This window comes from Leptopilina boulardi, unplaced genomic scaffold, assembly GCF_019393585.1.
Source record: "Leptopilina boulardi isolate dan_hultmark-lab unplaced genomic scaffold, ZJU_Lbou_2.1 LbouV2_278, whole genome shotgun sequence".
In the NCBI taxonomy this organism is placed as follows: Eukaryota; Metazoa; Arthropoda; class Insecta; order Hymenoptera; family Figitidae; genus Leptopilina; species Leptopilina boulardi.
The window spans coordinates 3,736,266-3,755,206 of NW_026137838.1; the positions used below are offsets into that span (position 1 = coordinate 3,736,266).

General features: G+C 27.6%; 1 protein-coding gene across 1 annotated transcript in view; it reads right to left on the reverse strand.

The window, feature by feature from the left end:
• LOC127281957 (discoidin domain-containing receptor tyrosine kinase B) overlaps positions 1-18,941 on the reverse strand; it is a 395,594-nt gene that overhangs the window by 225,976 nt on the left and 150,677 nt on the right. Inside the window, exon 5 of the mRNA XM_051305982.1 lies at positions 353-388. The gene's annotated coding sequence lies outside the window, so the exon portion shown is untranslated. The remainder of the gene's footprint in view (positions 1-352; positions 389-18,941) is intronic.

Sequence of the window (18,941 nt, forward strand, 5' to 3'; positions counted from 1 at the left end):
TAACTGGTACCACAGTAACTAAAAGTCACTAACTTAACTGGTACCATAGTAACTTGCACCAAAGTAACAGGTACTAACATAACTAGTACCAAAGTTACTGGTACCGAAGTAACTGATACCAACTTAACTGGTATCATAGTAACTGGTACCAACTTAACTGGTACCGTTACTATAGCAACCATTACTATAAGAACTGTTTCAATAGCAATAGTTACCACAGCATCCGTTACTATGGCATTGGTTACCACAGCCACGGTTAGTGTAGCAACCGTTACCATGTAACAGTTAGTATTTAAAATTAATATAACATCTTATCGTAAATATTTATTAACAGAAAATGTATTTTACTTACGAATAAAGATTAATACACTCTGCTAAACCAATTCATCTGAAACAAAATATTAAAAAAAAAATATTAAAATACCAATGCAAACAAGTTTCATCTAATTTTAACATATTTTTGATAATTTGATTTTATAATTTAAAGCATATATATATAAACTTTATATGCTTATCATGCACATTAAATTTTCCGTCTTTGTATATATATATATTTTAGATTTTCATCCTTTTATCAAAATGTCAAGTACTCGTGAACTTTCTTGAAATGTTGTATAAAATAAACGCTTTGCATTTTCCTCTCGTTAGAATTGTCGACAAAGTCATGCTCATTGAGTTTACCTACATCTTGGGAACAATAGGCAAAGTGGGACAGAAATAAAGAGTGCATCAAAACATAAAATGAGAAAGGAAGGAAGAAGGAGGATGCACACGATAACCTTCCTGTTTATTTTAGTTTACCTCTATTACTGACAAGAAATTTACCGCTGCCTTGGGATTCAGCTTTCTGTCTCTCACTCTCTCTCTCCCTCTCTCTTCATAAACGCTCGACTTTCATGCAAGTGTGACTTTAATAACGTCATTAGATACATCGTAAACCTCTAATTTTGAAGTGGAAACTTGCTTTGTGCTAGTGAGGCATACTATATACTCTTGTCAGTTAATCTTGTAATTCAAAACGTAGGTTTCGTGAAGAAGAGTCTATATATATACTCTCTGAGATACAATTTGATTACGATAATGCTTTATAGCTATGTCATTCTGAACATTTAGTAATAATTTTAACAATAACAATCGAGAATCTTAATTCTAATCAGAGAGTAAAGATTATAATAATAAACGTTTATTGTTTGTTATATAATATATTTCCTTTATACTTGAATCATCTAATTGATAATAAATTAATTAAGCAATGAAACATTCTCAAAATCAAAATTTTTATTACTCAGATATTTTGTTTAATATTCACGAAAATTTAAAAGAATTAAATTAAAATATGAGAATATTTTAGAAATAATAAAAAATTAAATCAGTTTATTTATAATTAGAAATAATTGTGTTTTAATTAAAATCAAATATAAATTAAACATTTCTTGCAATAATTTTTCTCTTATATTTATAAAAAAAAATTTTTTTTTAAAATTTTTAAGACACAGAAAAGATATGTCACTACAAAAAGGGAACAATATACGACAAACAGCGATTTCAAATTGAAACAGATTTGTCCATGGTTGAACGAACAATGGACCATCACATCTATAGAATCATGACATTGCTCGACAGTAGAAATTTGTTTCTAAAATTCTCTTACAGTCACAGAACGAGAAAAAAAATATTCTATATTTTTTTTTTAATATTTGTAAAAAAATTTTACCGCCTCTAAATTAGAAAGTATATTAACAAGATGAGGGGAGTTATTAGTGTTATTCTTGTTTAATACGTCAACTGTTTGTATATTGTTAAGATAAGATCATTTCAAGGTCAAGTCAAGATCAAATCAACCTTGAAATGACCTAGACTTGACTTTGACTTGACATTGATTTAACATTAACTTGACTTAACCTTAATTAATCTTGAATTAACTTTCATTTGACCTTTATTAATCTTAAAATGACCTTAATTTAACCTTGATTGTTATGTTAATGACCTTCATTTCACCTTTATTGACCTTGAAATGACCTTACTTTAACCTTCATTGTAATGTAAATACCCTTCACTTGACCTTATTGACCTTGAAATAACCTTAATTGACCTTGAATTGACCTTCACCTGACCTTTACTGACCTTGAAATGACCTTACTTTAACCTTCATTGTAATGTAAATACCCTTCACTTGACCTTATTGACCTTGAAATAACCTTAATTGACCTTGAATTGACCTTCTCCTGACCTTTATTGTCCTTGAAATGACCTTAATTTAACCTTCATTGTTATGGAAATAACCTTCATTTGATCTTTATTAACCTTGAAATGACCTTAATTGACCTTGAATTGACCTACACTTGACCTTTATTGACCTTGAAATGACCTTAATTTAACCTTGATTGTAATGGAAATGACCTTTACATGACCTATATTGACCTTAATTATCCTTAAAATGACTTTCACTTAATTTTTAAAATGACCTGAACTAATTTAGAAATAAATTTGATACAAATTAGAAATGAATTAAACACAAACAATACAATAATAAATTTAAATAGCAAATTTTCTGTGAATTATTATTATTATTTTATTATTAATAATTAATTTTATTACTTTATTATTAGTAAAGACTGTATAACTTCAAAGAGATTAGTTGACTTGATGAGGGACGCTCAAGAAGATAACTTGTTTGATGTGGGTCATATTGAAAACCGTAAAGCGATGTTGAATTAGACGAGCGAAACACGCTTGGTCAAGCTTTTCGCTAGTAATTCCATTTGAACATTATTTTATAAATCTAAAAATTTTGACAAAAAAAACATTTCAATTTTTGCCATTATTTACAAAAACAACGAAGATCTTTAAGGGAAAAACTATTTTTGGTTTAATTCAATTCAATTTAATATTAGTTAATTTAATTTAAGTTTTGCTTCTAGTGAAATTACAAATATTTAGAAAGTCTGACTAAATATTTACTTGTACTACTGATAAAATTACAAACGTGTAATTAAAGGCTGATAAAATATTTACTTGCACTACTGAAAACATTACAAAGTCTGAATAAATATTGACTTATACTACTGGTAAAAAATTAAGAAGTTTGACTGAATATGTACTTATACTACTAATAAAAATACAAAGTCTGACTAAATATATATTTGTACTACTGATAATAAAATTAAAAAGCCTGACGAAATATTTACTTGTACTATTGAAAATATTACAAAGTCTGACTAAATATGAACTTGTACTACTGACAAAAAATTAAAAAGTCTGACTAAATATTTACTTGTACTACTGAAAATATTACAAAGTCTGATTAAATATGAACTTGTACTACTGACAAAAAAATTAAAAATTATGACTAAATATTTACTTATACTACTGACAAAATTACAAAGTCTGACTAAATATGGACTTGACCTACTGGTAAAATTTAAAAAATTAGTAAATCTGACTAGACATGTATTTTTACTACTAATAAATTTAGAAAGTTAATAAAAGTCCGATTGAATATTTATCTTTTCTACTGATTTTCTAATTCAGTCATATTGTCTGACTATAACGGATTTGATCTACTAAAAAATGTACAAAAAGAATAGAAAGTCTAACTAAGTAATTCCAGTAGATATATATCTACTCAAGTATAAATTTTGTGGTGCATTAGAAACGTAAATAATAGAAAAAAAAGATGATTTGTACAATGACATTAACTTGTTTTAGGCTAACTTTGAGAAAAAAAATGAAGATTTATTATCTGTTGCTCAGTGGAGAAAAGGGTTTTCTGAGCCGATTTCACGAGGCAACAAACTTTTTAGAGTAAACACAGATTTACGATAAGTTCTTACTCCCAGTGGCGTGTTATAAGCCTCGGTTTAGCAGAAGGATTTCCAAGTACTAACATTTTCAATCGTTAGATTTCGAAACTTTGAGACCTTATATATAGATAAGATTCTTTACTTTTCTTTTATATATATTTGAAACATTTAACATTTGCTTTTTCTATAGTATTATTTTTCAAATTATTTATACAACAATCATAAAACATTTATCATTATTACAGTTAAAATTAATAGTATCAAATTGATCCAAATTTTTATACCAATTTTGATACTTTTGGTATGAATATATAAAAATTAAATATTAATTATTAACTGTTTACCATTGATTCTTGAATTTATTTAATTATGTCTGACTAAAACCGATTTGTACTACTGAGAAAATAATGAAATATAAAAAGTCAGACTGAATATTTACTATTACTACTGATTTTCAAATTGATTAATTGTGTCTGACTAAAATTGGATCGTACTACTGATAAAATTACAAAATGTAACAAGTTTGACTAAATATTTACTTATACTACTGATTTTTCATTTAGTGTACTATTAAACAATTAAAAAAAAATTCCAAGCGTCAGACAGTAGTGTAATTCGGTTTTAGTCAGACATAATACTTATTAAAAAATTATTACTAACCATTACTATGGTAACGATTGATATAGTAACCGTTGTTATGGTAACTGAAGCCATAGTAACGGTTGCTATGATAATAGTAAATAGTATCAATTTGAAACTTTTGGTATAAATTATATATACTTTTTGTATCGATTTTATATTTTTTTGTATAAATTTAATATTTTTGGTATCAATTTGATATTTTTGGTGTTAGTTTGCTACTATAATATATAATAATTATTCTTGAATCTGTATATTGGAATAATTTGAAAAATGAACAAATTTTCATTAAGTAAATTGTTGTAAGAGCATTTGGTGTTTATTTTTTTTTCTTTTTCTAAAGCAAGAGATTCATCTCTCACGAGAATTTCTATTGTGTTTCGAAATATATTCCCCAGATATCGAACGATGGTGCTTTTTCTTGTTTCTTCCAAGCTCCCTCGATGCACAGCCTAATTTCCATGTATTTCCTGTTCAAGTCAGGCGCAATAGAAGCGCTCAGTGAAAAGAGTAGTCGAGGCGGGATACTTTACCGTAAAATAACCGTGTATGAGAGAGAAAGAGAGAGATAGAGAGAGAGAAAGTCGATGTCTTTGTGTGCGTCTCTACTCGTACGATTGCACCCGACTTGCAGAAAGAAGAAAAAAAACGATAGGAGGCTTCATAGTTATTGATTTCAACGCATCTTCTTTTCCATAAGTCTAATATACATTTTTCAGTCTCTTCTATATCTATATATATATGTATATTGTATATATATCATGTACCACTTTTAGCAAAATTGAATAAAATCGCTTTGATTATATGTAAAATTTTACGTTTTTTTTTTAAAAAAGATTAGTTTTATTACTGATAAAAGCACAAAAATTCCAATGGTCTAACTAAATATTGACTTTTACTACTGATTTTCGAACTTCTTTATTGGGGCTGACCAAAACCGATTTGATCTACTAACAAAATTAAAAAATAAAAACTATTACTAAACATTTACTACTACCGACATAGAAATCTACCTTACCGACTGATGCTAAACAATTTTGTGAAAAATGAAAAATATAAAAATTACCGACATAGAAATCTACCTTGCCGACTGATGGTAAAACAGTTTTGAAAAGTTGGTAAGATTTCAAAAAAAAATTCTTTAACATCAGTCGATAAGATAGATTTCTATGTAGGTAATGTTTTATATTTTCATTTTTCAAAAAAAAAACTGTTACCATCAGTCGGTAAGGAAGATTTCTGTGTCGATAATTTAAAACAATGGAAGGTTTGACTAAACATTTACTATTACTACTGATTTTTTAATGAATGTTTTTAATAATTTTAAGTAAATATTTACTTTTATTAGATATTTACCATATTTGCTTCAATTTAAAAAAAATTAAAAAATAATTAACTAAGTTATAAATACGAAGGAAATTAACATATAAATATTTTGAAAAATAAATTAAAATAATAATAATAATGATAATAGATATAAATGAAAAGAAGTTTTCCTCTAAATTCAAAAGATGAAGTGGTTCCTTGAACACAGAGAGTCTGAGGATTTAAACTGAAAGAACGGAAGATTTTCTTCCGATGTTTACGAGGTTTTCAGGGTCTTTTCATCCTTTTTTGGTTGATCTTCGACTAAATATACCGTCTGGGTGCTCGCTTATAAGCAACCTTTCTCTTTTCATATTCTCCACAAGCCCAACTTCGTTTATATATGCTTTCACTGAGAGAAAATTTCGTGAGGGGTGTATGAGTTGTAGGGAGAAGTCGTCGCCTCGGTCATTCTCTACACTTCTTCCTTCTTGTAGAATAATTTAAAAGCTCATTAGCTCTACCATTTCGTAAGTTTGGAATAAGTTGGCCCGTCGCGAACATCGTTCACACAAACCGAAATGAGTTCAACAGACAGAAGAACAGAAAAAAGAAGGTTTTTTTCTTTTCTTTTCTTTTTTTTTTGCTTTAAAGGAGAATTTATTTTTACGATTCCTTTAAAAGAATTGCTTGAAATATTTCCTACTTTCCCCAAAACAACGAAAATAAAATTTAAAAAAGAATTTAAAAAAAAAAATTCTGAAAAAGAAACAGAATTTTGTTAGTGATAAAAATAATAACGCTTTTAAACATTGTCATGGGGGAATTTTTAGAAATATTTGATAAAAATCTAATTTATATATATATATGCGATAAAAATCGAGGAATTCAGTAGGAGAATTTTGTTCCAATTTTGACAGGAGATTAACGCTCTTGAATTGTTAGGGACTTTAGGAAACACCATGCATACGAGTGGCGTAGTTGGGATTTACCACATTGGTTTGTCGAACCATTAATCGGAACGGCTTTATATCCAGAGATTTATATTGGATTAGGTCGCGGAAGAGGTGGTGTGGTTTAGTTTGAAGGCCGAGAGTAACTCTCTCCAATAACCATTCTAATGAATGTTATTTCAAAGAGAATTCCTTTACCTGGGATCAAAGTCTGTTCAAAATCAATTTCCCAATGTATTTAATGTGCTTAACTATTAACTTACGAATTATCATATGGTCATTTTTTTATATTTATATATTAAAAAATATAATATTCCTTTAGAATTATTACTTTAAAAAAAATTAATATTAATATAAAAGGTTTGATAATAAAAAAAAGAATTTTTTGGTTTCGAAATATTCATTACATAAATGGAAGAAGTTACTGTTCTTAGTAAAATGGTTTTTGATGCATCACCTCGGATCATAGGTTACTAAGCATCAATTTTCGATAATCTTACAGCTTTCAACTTTATGCTCATGAATCACCAATCGTTCAATGGTGTCATGGTTGTCTGATGGATAAGTTTTGCATCATCAATTTCAAAAATTATATATAATAATTTTAAGTAGCCATATGTCCTTCATGTTCTGAATATATATTTTGTCTGTCCTCATGTATTATATATATATATATATATATATATTTTGTCTGCTTCCATGTACTATTCCGTATTTTCTATAAAATATAAAAAAAAATTATCGACAGTCGGTAAGGTAGGTTTCTATGTCGATAATTTTTTTATATTTCCATTTTACCATCAGTCGGTAAGGTAGATATCAATGTCAATAATTTTTTATATCTTAATTTTTCAAACAAAATTTGTTTTACCATCACTCAGTAAGGTCAAATCCGCTATACACAGACATAATAACTAAATTAAAAACCAGTAGTAAATATAAATATTTATTTAAACTATTGCAATTTTTCTAGTTTTATAAGTAGTAAAACTCGAATTTAGTCAGACATATTTACAAAAGTTAAATTTTAGTTTATTTTTTTTGTTCAATGAAGAAAATTCTTTGCAATTGCCTAAAATCCACCGGGATGGAAAAAATAAAAACGGATGTATGATTGTCAGGAGAGAGCGAGAGAGAGAGATGGAAAGTTATTGCGGATATTACGAGCGCGCGTGGTTGAATCCTGTACCTCCTGCGGAAATGTGTTTTTACCTCCCTTGAAAAAATAAAAAAAAAACCTTCTTTTTCTCAATTCTCTACGCGCAGAATTAAAAATGAGTTTATCACATCTATTGGATGGTTATGAAAAATGAGCAACTTTTATTTTTCTTCAAAAAAACCAAAAATTACAAAAAAAAACCAGTTTGGTATTTTTTAATAATAATAAAAATTGTAATATTTAAGAAAAAAAGATAAAGCAATGTGAATATTGACATTGTCCTATGTGAATATATACTTAATAACACCAAAAGCAAGGATTTTGAATTTCGCTTGCGTTATTTCCGCTCAAAAGAGTCCCAATAGTACATACATACAAAAACATATATATATATATATATATATATATATATATGCCGACAGATATACGAATGGAAGTTAAAAAAATATTTAATTTCAAGTATTAGGAGAACATAAAGATGGCAGAGTAACCTCTCAATTCAATCCACAATGACTGCGCATGCGCCTATTTCAAAAATTTAAATGTTTTGATTCATATTCAATAAAATTTAAACACTTAAATTTTTGAAATAGGCGCATGCGCAGTTATTGAAATACAATTTAGAGTACACTCCTCCATCTTGATGTTCTCCTGATACTCAAAATTAAAAATTTCTTTTAAATTTCATTGAATATGAATCAAAACATTTAAATTTTTGAAATAGGAGCATGCGCAGTTATTGAAATTCAATTTAGAGAACACTCCTCCATCTTGATGTTCTCCTGATACTCAAAATTAAAAATTTCTTTTAAATTTCATTGAAAATCCATCAAAAAATTTGAATTTTTGAAATAGACGCATGCGCAGTTATTGAAATTCAATTTAGAGAACACTCCTCCATCTTGATGTTCTCCTGATACTCAAAATTAAAAATTTCTTTTAAATTTCATTGAATATGAATCAAAACATTTAAATTTTTGAAATAGGAGCATGCGCAGTTATTGAAATTCAATTTAGAGAACACTCCTCCATCTTGATGTTCTCCTGATACTCAAAATTAAAAATTTCTTTTAAATTTCATTGAAAATCCATCAAAAAATTTGAATTTTTGAAATAGACGCATGCGCAGTTATTGAAATTCAATTTAGAGAACACTCCTCCATCTTGATGTTCTCCTGATACTCAAAATTAAAAATTTCTTTTAAATTTCATTGAATATGAATCAAAACATTTAAATTTTTGAAATAGGCGCATGCGCAGTTATTGAAATTCAATTTAGAGAACACTCCTCCATCTTGATGTTCTCCTGATACTCAAAATTAAAAATTTCTTTTAAATTTCATTGAATATGAATCAAAACATTTAAATTTTTGAAATAGGAGCATGCGCAGTTATTGAAATTCAATTTAGAGAACACTCCTCCATCTTGATGTTCTCCTGATACTCAAAATTAAAAATTTCTGTTAAATTTCATTGAAAATCCATCAAAAAATTTGAATTTTTGAAATAGGCGCATGCGCAGTTATTGAAATTCAATTTAGAAAACACTCCTCCATCTTGATGTTCTCCTGATACTCAAAATTAAAAATTTCTTTTAAATTTCATTGAATATGAATCAAAACATTTAAATTTTTGAAATAGGCGCATGCGCAGTTATTGAAATTCAATTTAGAAATCACTCCGCCATCTTCATGTTGTCCTAATACTTAAAATTAAAAATTTCTTTTAAATTTCATTGAATATGAATCAAAACATTTAAATTTTTGAAATAGGCGCATGCGCAGTTATTGAAATTCAATTTAGAGAACACTCCTCCATCTTGATGTTCTCCTGATACTCAAAATTAAAAATTTCTTTTAAATTTCATTGAAAATGCATCAAAACATTTGAATTTTTGAAATAGGCGCATGCGCAGTTATTGAAATTCAATTTAGAGAACACTCCGCCATCTTCATGATCTCCTAATACTTAAAATTAAAAATTTCTTTTAAATTTCATTGAATATGAATCAAAACATTTAAAGTTTTGAAATAGGCGCATGCGCAGTTATTGAAATTCAATTTAGAGAACACTCCTCCATCTTGATGTTCTCCTGATACTTAAAATTAAAATTTTTTTTTAAATTTCATTGAATATGAATCAAAACAATTAAATTTTTGAAACAGGCGCATGCGCAGTTATTGAAATTAGATTTAGAGAACACTACTCCATCTTGATGTTCTCCTGATACTCAAAATTAAAAATTTCTTTTAAATTTCATTGAAAATGCATCAAAACATTTAAATTTTTGAAATAGGCGCATGCGCAGTTATTGAAATTCGATTTAGAGAACACTCCTCCATCTTGATGTTCTCCTGATAATCAAAATTCAAAATTTCTTTTAAATTTCATTGAAAATGCATCAAAACATTTGAATTTTTGAAATAGGCGCATGCGCAGTTATTGAAATTCAATTTAGAGAACACTCCGCCATCTTCATGTTCTCCTAATACTTAAAATTAAAAATTTCTTTTAAATTTCATTGAATAAGAATCAAAACATTTAAATTTTTGAAATAGGCGCATGAGCAGTTATTGAAATTCAATTTAGAGAACACTCCTCCATCTTGATGTTCTCCTGATACTCAAAATTAAAAATTTCTTTTAAATTTCATTGAAAATGCATCAAAACATTTAAATTTTTGAAATAGGCGCATGCGCAGTTATTGAAATTCAATTTAGAGAACACTCCGCCATCTTCATGTTCTCCTAATACTTAAAATTAAAAATTTCTTTTAAATTTCATTGAATATGAATCAAAACATTTAAAGTTTTGAAATAGGCGCATGCGCAGTTATTGAAATTCAATTTAGAGAACACTCCTCCATCTTGATGTTCTCCTGATACTCAAAATTAAAAATTTCTTTTAAATTTCATTGAAAATGCATCAAAACATTTGAATTTTTGAAATAGGCGCATGCGCAGTTATTGAAATTCAATTTAGAAAACACTCCGCCATCTTCATGTTCTCCTAATACTTAAAATTAAAAATTTCTTTTAAATTTCATTGAATATGAATCAAAACATTTAAAGTTTTGAAATAGGCGCATGCGCAGTTATTGAAATTCAATTTAGAGAACACTCCTCCATCTTGATGTTCTCCTGATACTCAAAATTAAAAATTTCTTTTAAATTTCATTGAAAATGCATCAAAAAATATGAATTTTTGAAATAGGCGCATGCGCAGTTATTGAAATTCAATTTAGAGAACACTCCTCCATCTTGATGTTCTCCTGATACTCAAAATTAAAAATTTCTTTTAAATTTCATTGAAAATGCATCAAAACATTTTAATTTCTGAAATAGGTGCATGCGCAGATATTGAAATTCAATATAGAGAACACTCTACCATCTTCATGTTCTCCTAATACTTAAAATTAAATTTTTTTTTTAAATTTCATTGAATATGAATCAAAACATTTAAATTTTTTAAATAGGCGCATGCGCAGTTATTGAAATTCGATTTAGAGAACACTACTCCATCTTGATGTTCTCCTGATACTCAAAATTAAAAATTTCTTTTAAATTTCATTGAAAATGCATCAAAACATTTAAATTTTTGAAATAGGCGCATGCGCAGTTATTGAAATTCAATTTAGAAAACACTCCGCCATCTTCATGTTCTCCTAATACTTAAAATTAAAAATTTCTTTTAAATTTCATTGAATATGAATCAAAACATTTAAATTTTTGAAATAGGCGCATGCGCAGTTAATGAAATTCAATTTAGAGAACACTCCTCCATCTTGATGTTCTCCTGATTCTCAAAATTAAAAATTTCATTTAAATTTCATTGAAAATGCATCAAAACATTTGAATTTTTGAAATAAGCGCATGCGCAGTTATTGAAATTCAATTTAGAGAACACTCCGCCATCGTCATGTTCTCCTAATACTTAAAATTAAAAATTTCTTTTAAATCAAAACATTTTAATTTTTGAAATAGGAGCATGCGCAGTTATTGAAATTCAATTTAGAGAACACTCTTCCATCTTGATGTTCTCCTGATACTCAAAATTCAAAATTTCTTTTAAATTTCATTGAAAATGCATCAAAACATTTGAATTTTTGAAATAGGCGCATGCGCAGTTATTGAAATTCAATTTAGTGAATACTCCTCCATCTTGATGTTCTCCTGATACTCAAAATTAAAAATTTCTTTTAAATTTCATTGAAAATGCATCAAAACATTTGAATTTTTGAAATAGGCGCATGCGCAGTTATTGAAATTCAATTTAGAGAACACTTTTCCATCTTGATGTTCTCCTGATACTTAAAATTAAAAATTTCTTTTAAATTTCATTGAATATGAATCAAAACAATTAAATTTTTGAAATAGGCGCATGCGCAGTTATTGAAATTCAATTTAGAGAACACTCCGCCATCTTCATGTTCTCCTAATACTTAAAATTAAAATTTCTTTTAAATTTCATTGAATATGAATCAAAACATTTAAATTTTTGAAATAGGCGCATGCGCAGTTATTGAAATTCGATTTAGAGAACACTCCTCCATCTTGATGTTCTCCTGATAATCAAAATTCAAAATTTCTTTTAAATTTCATTGAAAATGCATCAAAACATTTGAATTTTTGAAATAGGCGCATGCGCAGTTATTGAAATTCAATTTAGAGAACACTCCGCCATCTTCATGTTCTCCTAATACTTAAAATTAAAAATTTCTTTTAAATTTCATTGAATAAGAATCAAAACATTTAAATTTTTGAAATAGGCGCATGAGCAGTTATTGAAATTCAATTTAGAGAACACTCCTCCATCTTGATGTTCTCCTGATACTCAAAATTAAAAATTTCTTTTAAATTTCATTGAAAATGCATCAAAACATTTAAATTTTTGAAATAGGCGCATGCGCAGTTATTGAAATTCAATTTAGAGAACACTCCTCCATCTTGATGTTCTCCTGATACTCAAAATTAAAAATTTCTTTTAAATTTCATTGAAAATGCATCAAAACATTTGAATTTTTGAAATAGGCGCATGCGCAGTTATTGAAATTCAATTTAGAAAACACTCCGCCATCTTCATGTTCTCCTAATACTTAAAATTAAAAATTTCTTTTAAATTTCATTGAATATGAATCAAAACATTTAAAGTTTTGAAATAGGCGCATGCGCAGTTATTGAAATTCAATTTAGAGAACACTCCTCCATCTTGATGTTCTCCTGATACTCAAAATTAAAAATTTCTTTTAAATTTCATTGAAAATGCATCAAAAAATATGAATTTTTGAAATAGGCGCATGCGCAGTTATTGAAATTCAATTTAGAGAACACTCCTCCATCTTGATGTTCTCCTGATACTCAAAATTAAAAATTTCTTTTAAATTTCATTGAAAATGCATCAAAACATTTGAATTTCTGAAATAGGTGCATGCGCAGATATTGAAATTCAATATAGAGAACACTCTACCATCTTCATGTTCTCCTAATACTTAAAATTAAATTTTTTTTTTAAATTTCATTGAATATGAATCAAAACATTTAAATTTTTTAAATAGGCGCATGCGCAGTTATTGAAATTCGATTTAGAGAACACTACTCCATCTTGATGTTCTCCTGATACTCAAAATTAAAAATTTCTTTTAAATTTCATTGAAAATGCATCAAAACATTTAAATTTTTGAAATAGGCGCATGCGCAGTTATTGAAATTCAATTTAGAAAACACTCCGCCATCTTCATGTTCTCCTAATACTTAAAATTAAAAATTTCTTTTAAATTTCATTGAATATGAATCAAAACATTTAAATTTTTGAAATAGGCGCATGCGCAGTTAATGAAATTCAATTTAGAGAACACTCCTCCATCTTGATGTTCTCCTGATTCTCAAAATTAAAAATTTCATTTAAATTTCATTGAAAATGCATCAAAACATTTGAATTTTTGAAATAAGCGCATGCGCAGTTATTGAAATTCAATTTAGAGAACACTCCGCCATCGTCATGTTCTCCTAATACTTAAAATTAAAAATTTCTTTTAAATCAAAACATTTTAATTTTTGAAATAGGAGCATGCGCAGTTATTGAAATTCAATTTAGAGAACACTCTTCCATCTTGATGTTCTCCTGATACTCAAAATTCAAAATTTCTTTTAAATTTCATTGAAAATGCATCAAAACATTTGAATTTTTGAAATAGGCGCATGCGCAGTTATTGAAATTCAATTTAGTGAATACTCCTCCATCTTGATGTTCTCCTGATACTCAAAATTAAAAATTTCTTTTAAATTTCATTGAAAATGCATCAAAACATTTGAATTTTTGAAATAGGCGCATGCGCAGTTATTGAAATTCAATTTAGAGAACACTTTTCCATCTTGATGTTCTCCTGATACTTAAAATTAAAAATTTCTTTTAAATTTCATTGAATATGAATCAAAACAATTAAATTTTTGAAATAGGCGCATGCGCAGTTATTGAAATTCAATTTAGAGAACACTCCGCCATCTTCATGTTCTCCTAATACTTAAAATTAAAATTTCTTTTAAATTTCATTGAATATGAATCAAAACATTTAAATTTTTGAAATAGGCGCATGCGAAGTTATTGAAATTCGATTTAGAGAACACTACTCCATCTTGATGTTCTCCTGATACTCAAAATTAAAAATTTCTTTTAAATTTCATTGAAAATGCATCAAAACATTTAAATTTTTTAAATAGGCGCATGCGCAGTTAATGAAATTCAATTTAGAGAACACTCCTTCATCTTGATGTTCTCCTGATTCTCAAAATTGAATTCCAATAACTGCGCATGCGCCTATTTCAAAAATTCAAATGTTTTGTTGCATTTTCAATGAAATTTAAAAGAAATTTTTAATTTTGAGCATCAGGAGAACATCAAGATGGAGGAGTGTTCTCTAAATTGAATTTCAATAACTGCGCATGCGCCTATTTCAAAAATTCAAATGTTTTGATGCATTTTCAATGAAATTTAAAAAAAAATTTTAATTTTGAGTATCAGGAGAACATCAAGATGGAGGAGTGTTCTCTAAATTGAATTTCAATAACTGCGCATGCGCCTATTTCAAAAATTTAAATGTTTTGATTCTTATTCAATGAAATTTAAAAGAAATTTTTAATTTTAGGTATTAGGAGAACATGATGATGGCGGAGTGTTCTCTAAATTGAATTTCAATAACTGCGCATGCGCCTATTTCAAAAATTCAAATGTTTTGATGCATTTTCAATGAAATTTAAAAGAAATTTTTAATTTTGAGTATCAGGAGAACATCAAGATGGAGGAGTGTTTTCTAAATTGAATTTCAATAACTGCGCATGCGCCTATTTCAAAAATTCAAATGTTTTGATGCATTTTCAATGAAATTTAAAAGAAATTTTTAATTTTGAGTATCAGGAGAACATCAAGATGGAGGAGTGTTCTCTAAATTGAATTTCAATAACTGCGCATGCGCCTATTTCAAAAATTTAAATGTTTTGATTCTTATTCAATGAAATTTAAAAAAAATTTTTAATGGTAAGTATTAGGAGAACATGAAGATGGCGGAGTGTTCTCTAAATTGAATTTCAATAACTGCGCATGCGCCTATTTCCAAAATTTAAATGTTTTGATGCATTTTTAATGAAATTTATAAGAAAATTTTAATTTTGAGTATCAGGAGAACATCAAGATGGAGGAGTGTTCTCTAAATTGAATTTCAATAACTGCGCATGCGCCTTTTTCAAAAATTTAAATGTTTTGATGCATTTTTAATGAAATTTATAAGAAAATTAATGTTTTGACGCATTTTCAATGAAATTTAAAAGAAATTTTTAATTTTGAGTATCAGGAGAACATCAAGATGGAAGAGTGTTTTCTAAATTGAATTTCAATAACTGCGCATGCGCCTATTTCCAAAATTTAAATGTTTTGATGCATTTTCAATGAAATTTAAAAGAAATTTTTAATTTTGAGTATCAGGAGAACATCAAGATGGCGGAGTGTTCTCTAAATTGAATTTCAATAACTGCGCATGCGCCTATTTCAAAAATTCAAATGTTTTGATGCATTTTCAATTTTGAGTATCAGGAGAACATCAAGATGGAGGAGTGTTCTCTAAATTGAATTTCAATAACTGCGCATGCGCCTATTTCAAAAATTTAAATGTTTTGATTCATATTCAATGAAATTTAAAAGAAATTTTTAATTTTAAGTATTAGGAGAACATGAAGATGGCGGAGTGTTCTCTAAATTGAATTTCAATAACTGCGCATGCGCCTATTTCAAAAATTTAAATGTTTTGATGCATTTTCAATGAAATTTAAAAGAAATTTTTAATTTTTAGTATCAGGATAACATCAAGATGGAGGAGTGTTCTCTAAATTGAATTTCAATAACTGCGCATGCGCCTATTTCAAAAATTTAAATGTTTTGATTCATATTCAATGAAATTTAAAAGAAATTTTTAATTTTGAGTATCAGGAGAACATCAAGATGGAGGAGTGTTCTCTAAATTGAATTTCAATAACTGCGCATGCGCCTATTTCAAAAATTTAAATGTTTTGATTCATATTCAATGAAATTTAAAAGAAATTTTTAATTTTAAGTATTAGGAGAACAGGAAGATGGCGGAGTGTTCTCTTAATTGAATTTTAATAACTGCGCATGCGCCTATTTCCAAAATTTAAATGTTTTGATGCATTTTCAATGAAATTTATAAGAAATTTTTAATTTTGAGTATCAGGAGAACATCAAGATGGAAGAGTGTTCTCTAAATTGAATTTCAATAACTGCGCATGCGCCTATTTCAAAACTTTAAATGTTTTCATTTATATTCAATGAAATTTAAAAGAAATTTTAAGTATTAAAAGAACATGAAGATGGCGGAGTGTTCTCAAAATTGAATTTCAATAACTGCGCATGCGCCTATTTCAAAAAATCAAATGTTTTGATGCATTTTCAATGAAATTTAAAAGAAATTTTTAATTTTGAGTATCAGGAGAACATCAAGATGGAGGAGTGTTCTCTAAATTGAATTTCAATAACTACGCATGCGCCTATTTCAAAAATTTAAATGTTTTGATTCATATTCAATGAAATTTGAAAGAAATTTTTAGTTTTAAGTATTAGGAGAACATGAAGATGGCGGAGTGTTCTCTAAATTGAATTTCAATAACTGCGCATGCGCCTATTTCAAAAATTTAAATGTTTTGATTCATATTCAATGAAATTTGAAAGAAATTTTTAATTTTAAGTATTAGGAGAACATGAAGATGGCGGAGTGTTCTCTAAATTGAATTTTAATAACTGCGCATGCGCCTATTTCAAAAATTTAAATGTTTTGATGCATTTTCAATGAAATTTATAAGAAATTTTTAATTTTGAGTATCAGGAGAACATCAAGATGGAGGAGTGTTCTCTAAATTGAATTTCAATAACTGCGCATGCGCCTATTTCAAAAATTCAAATGTTTTGATGCATTTTCAATGAAATTTAATGGAAATTTTCAATTTTGAGTATCAGGAGAACATCAAGATGGAGGAGTTTTCTCTAAATTGAAATTCAATAACTGCGCATGCGCCTATTTCAAAAATTCAAATGTTTTGATGCATTTTCAATGAAATTTAAAAGAAATTTTTAATTTTGAGTATCAGGAGAACATCAAGATGGAGGAGTGTTCTCTAAATTGAATTTCAATAACTGCGCATGCGCCTATTTCAAAAATTTAAATGTTTTGATTCATATTCAATGAAATTTAAAAGAAATTTGTAATTTTAAGTATTAGGAGAACATGAAGATGGCGGAGTGTTCTCTTAATTGAATTTCAATAACTGCGCATGCGCCTATTTCCAAAATTTAAATGTTTTGATGCATTTTCAATGAAATTTATAAGAAATTTTTAATTTTGAGTATCAGGAGAACATCAAGATGGAGGAGTGTTCTCTAAATTGAATTTCAATAACTGCGCATGCGCCTATTTCAAAACTTTAAATGTTTTCATTTATATTCAATGAAATTTAAAAGAAATTTTAAGTATTAAAAGAACATGAAGATGGCGGAGTGTTCTCAAAATTGAATTTCAATAACTGCGCATGCGCCTATTTCAAAAAATCAAATGTTTTGATGCATTTTCAATGAAATTTAAAAGAAATTTTTAATTTTGAGTATCAGGAGAACATCAAGATGGAGGAGTGTTCTCTAAATTGAATTTCAATAACTACGCATGCGCCTATTTCAAAAATTTAAATGTTTTGATTCATATTCAATGAAATTTGAAAGAAATTTTTAATTTTAAGTATTAGGAGAACATGAAGATGGCGGAGTGTTCTCTAAATTGAATTTCAATAACTGCGCATGCGCCTATTTCAAAAATTTAAATGTTTTGATTCATATTCAATGAAATTTGAAAGAAATTTTTAATTTTAAGTATTAGGAGAACATGAAGATGGCGGAGTGTTCTCTAAATTGAATTTCAATAACTGCGCATGCGCCTATTTCAAAAATTCAAATGTTTTGATTCATTTTCAATGAAATTTAATAGAATTTTTTAATTTTGAGTATCAGGAGAACATCAAGATGGAGGAGTGTTCTCTAAATTGAATTTCAATAACTGCGCATGCGCCTATTTTAAAAATTTAAATGGTTTGATTCATATTCAATGAAATGTAAAAGAAATTTTTAATTTTAAGTATTAGGAGAACATGAAGATGGCGGAGTGTTCTCTAAATTAAATGTACAATGAATGCGCATGCGCCTATTTCAAAAATTCAAATGTTTTGTTGCATTTTCAATGAAAATTAATAGAAATTTTTAATTTTGAGTAGTAGTAGAACATCAAGATGGAGGAGTGTTCTCTTTCCATGAAATCTATGAGACATAGCGATATAAAAAGAAACGGTTAAAAAATAGATAAAAAAAAATTTGAAAATTCCAATAAAATTTCGGAATTATGATTTTAATATAATAGAAGATTGTAATATTTAAGAAAAAATGATAAAGCAATGTGAATATTGACATTGTCCTATGTGAATATAAACTTAATAACACCAAAAGCAAGGATTTTGAATTTCGCTTGCGTTATTTCCGCTC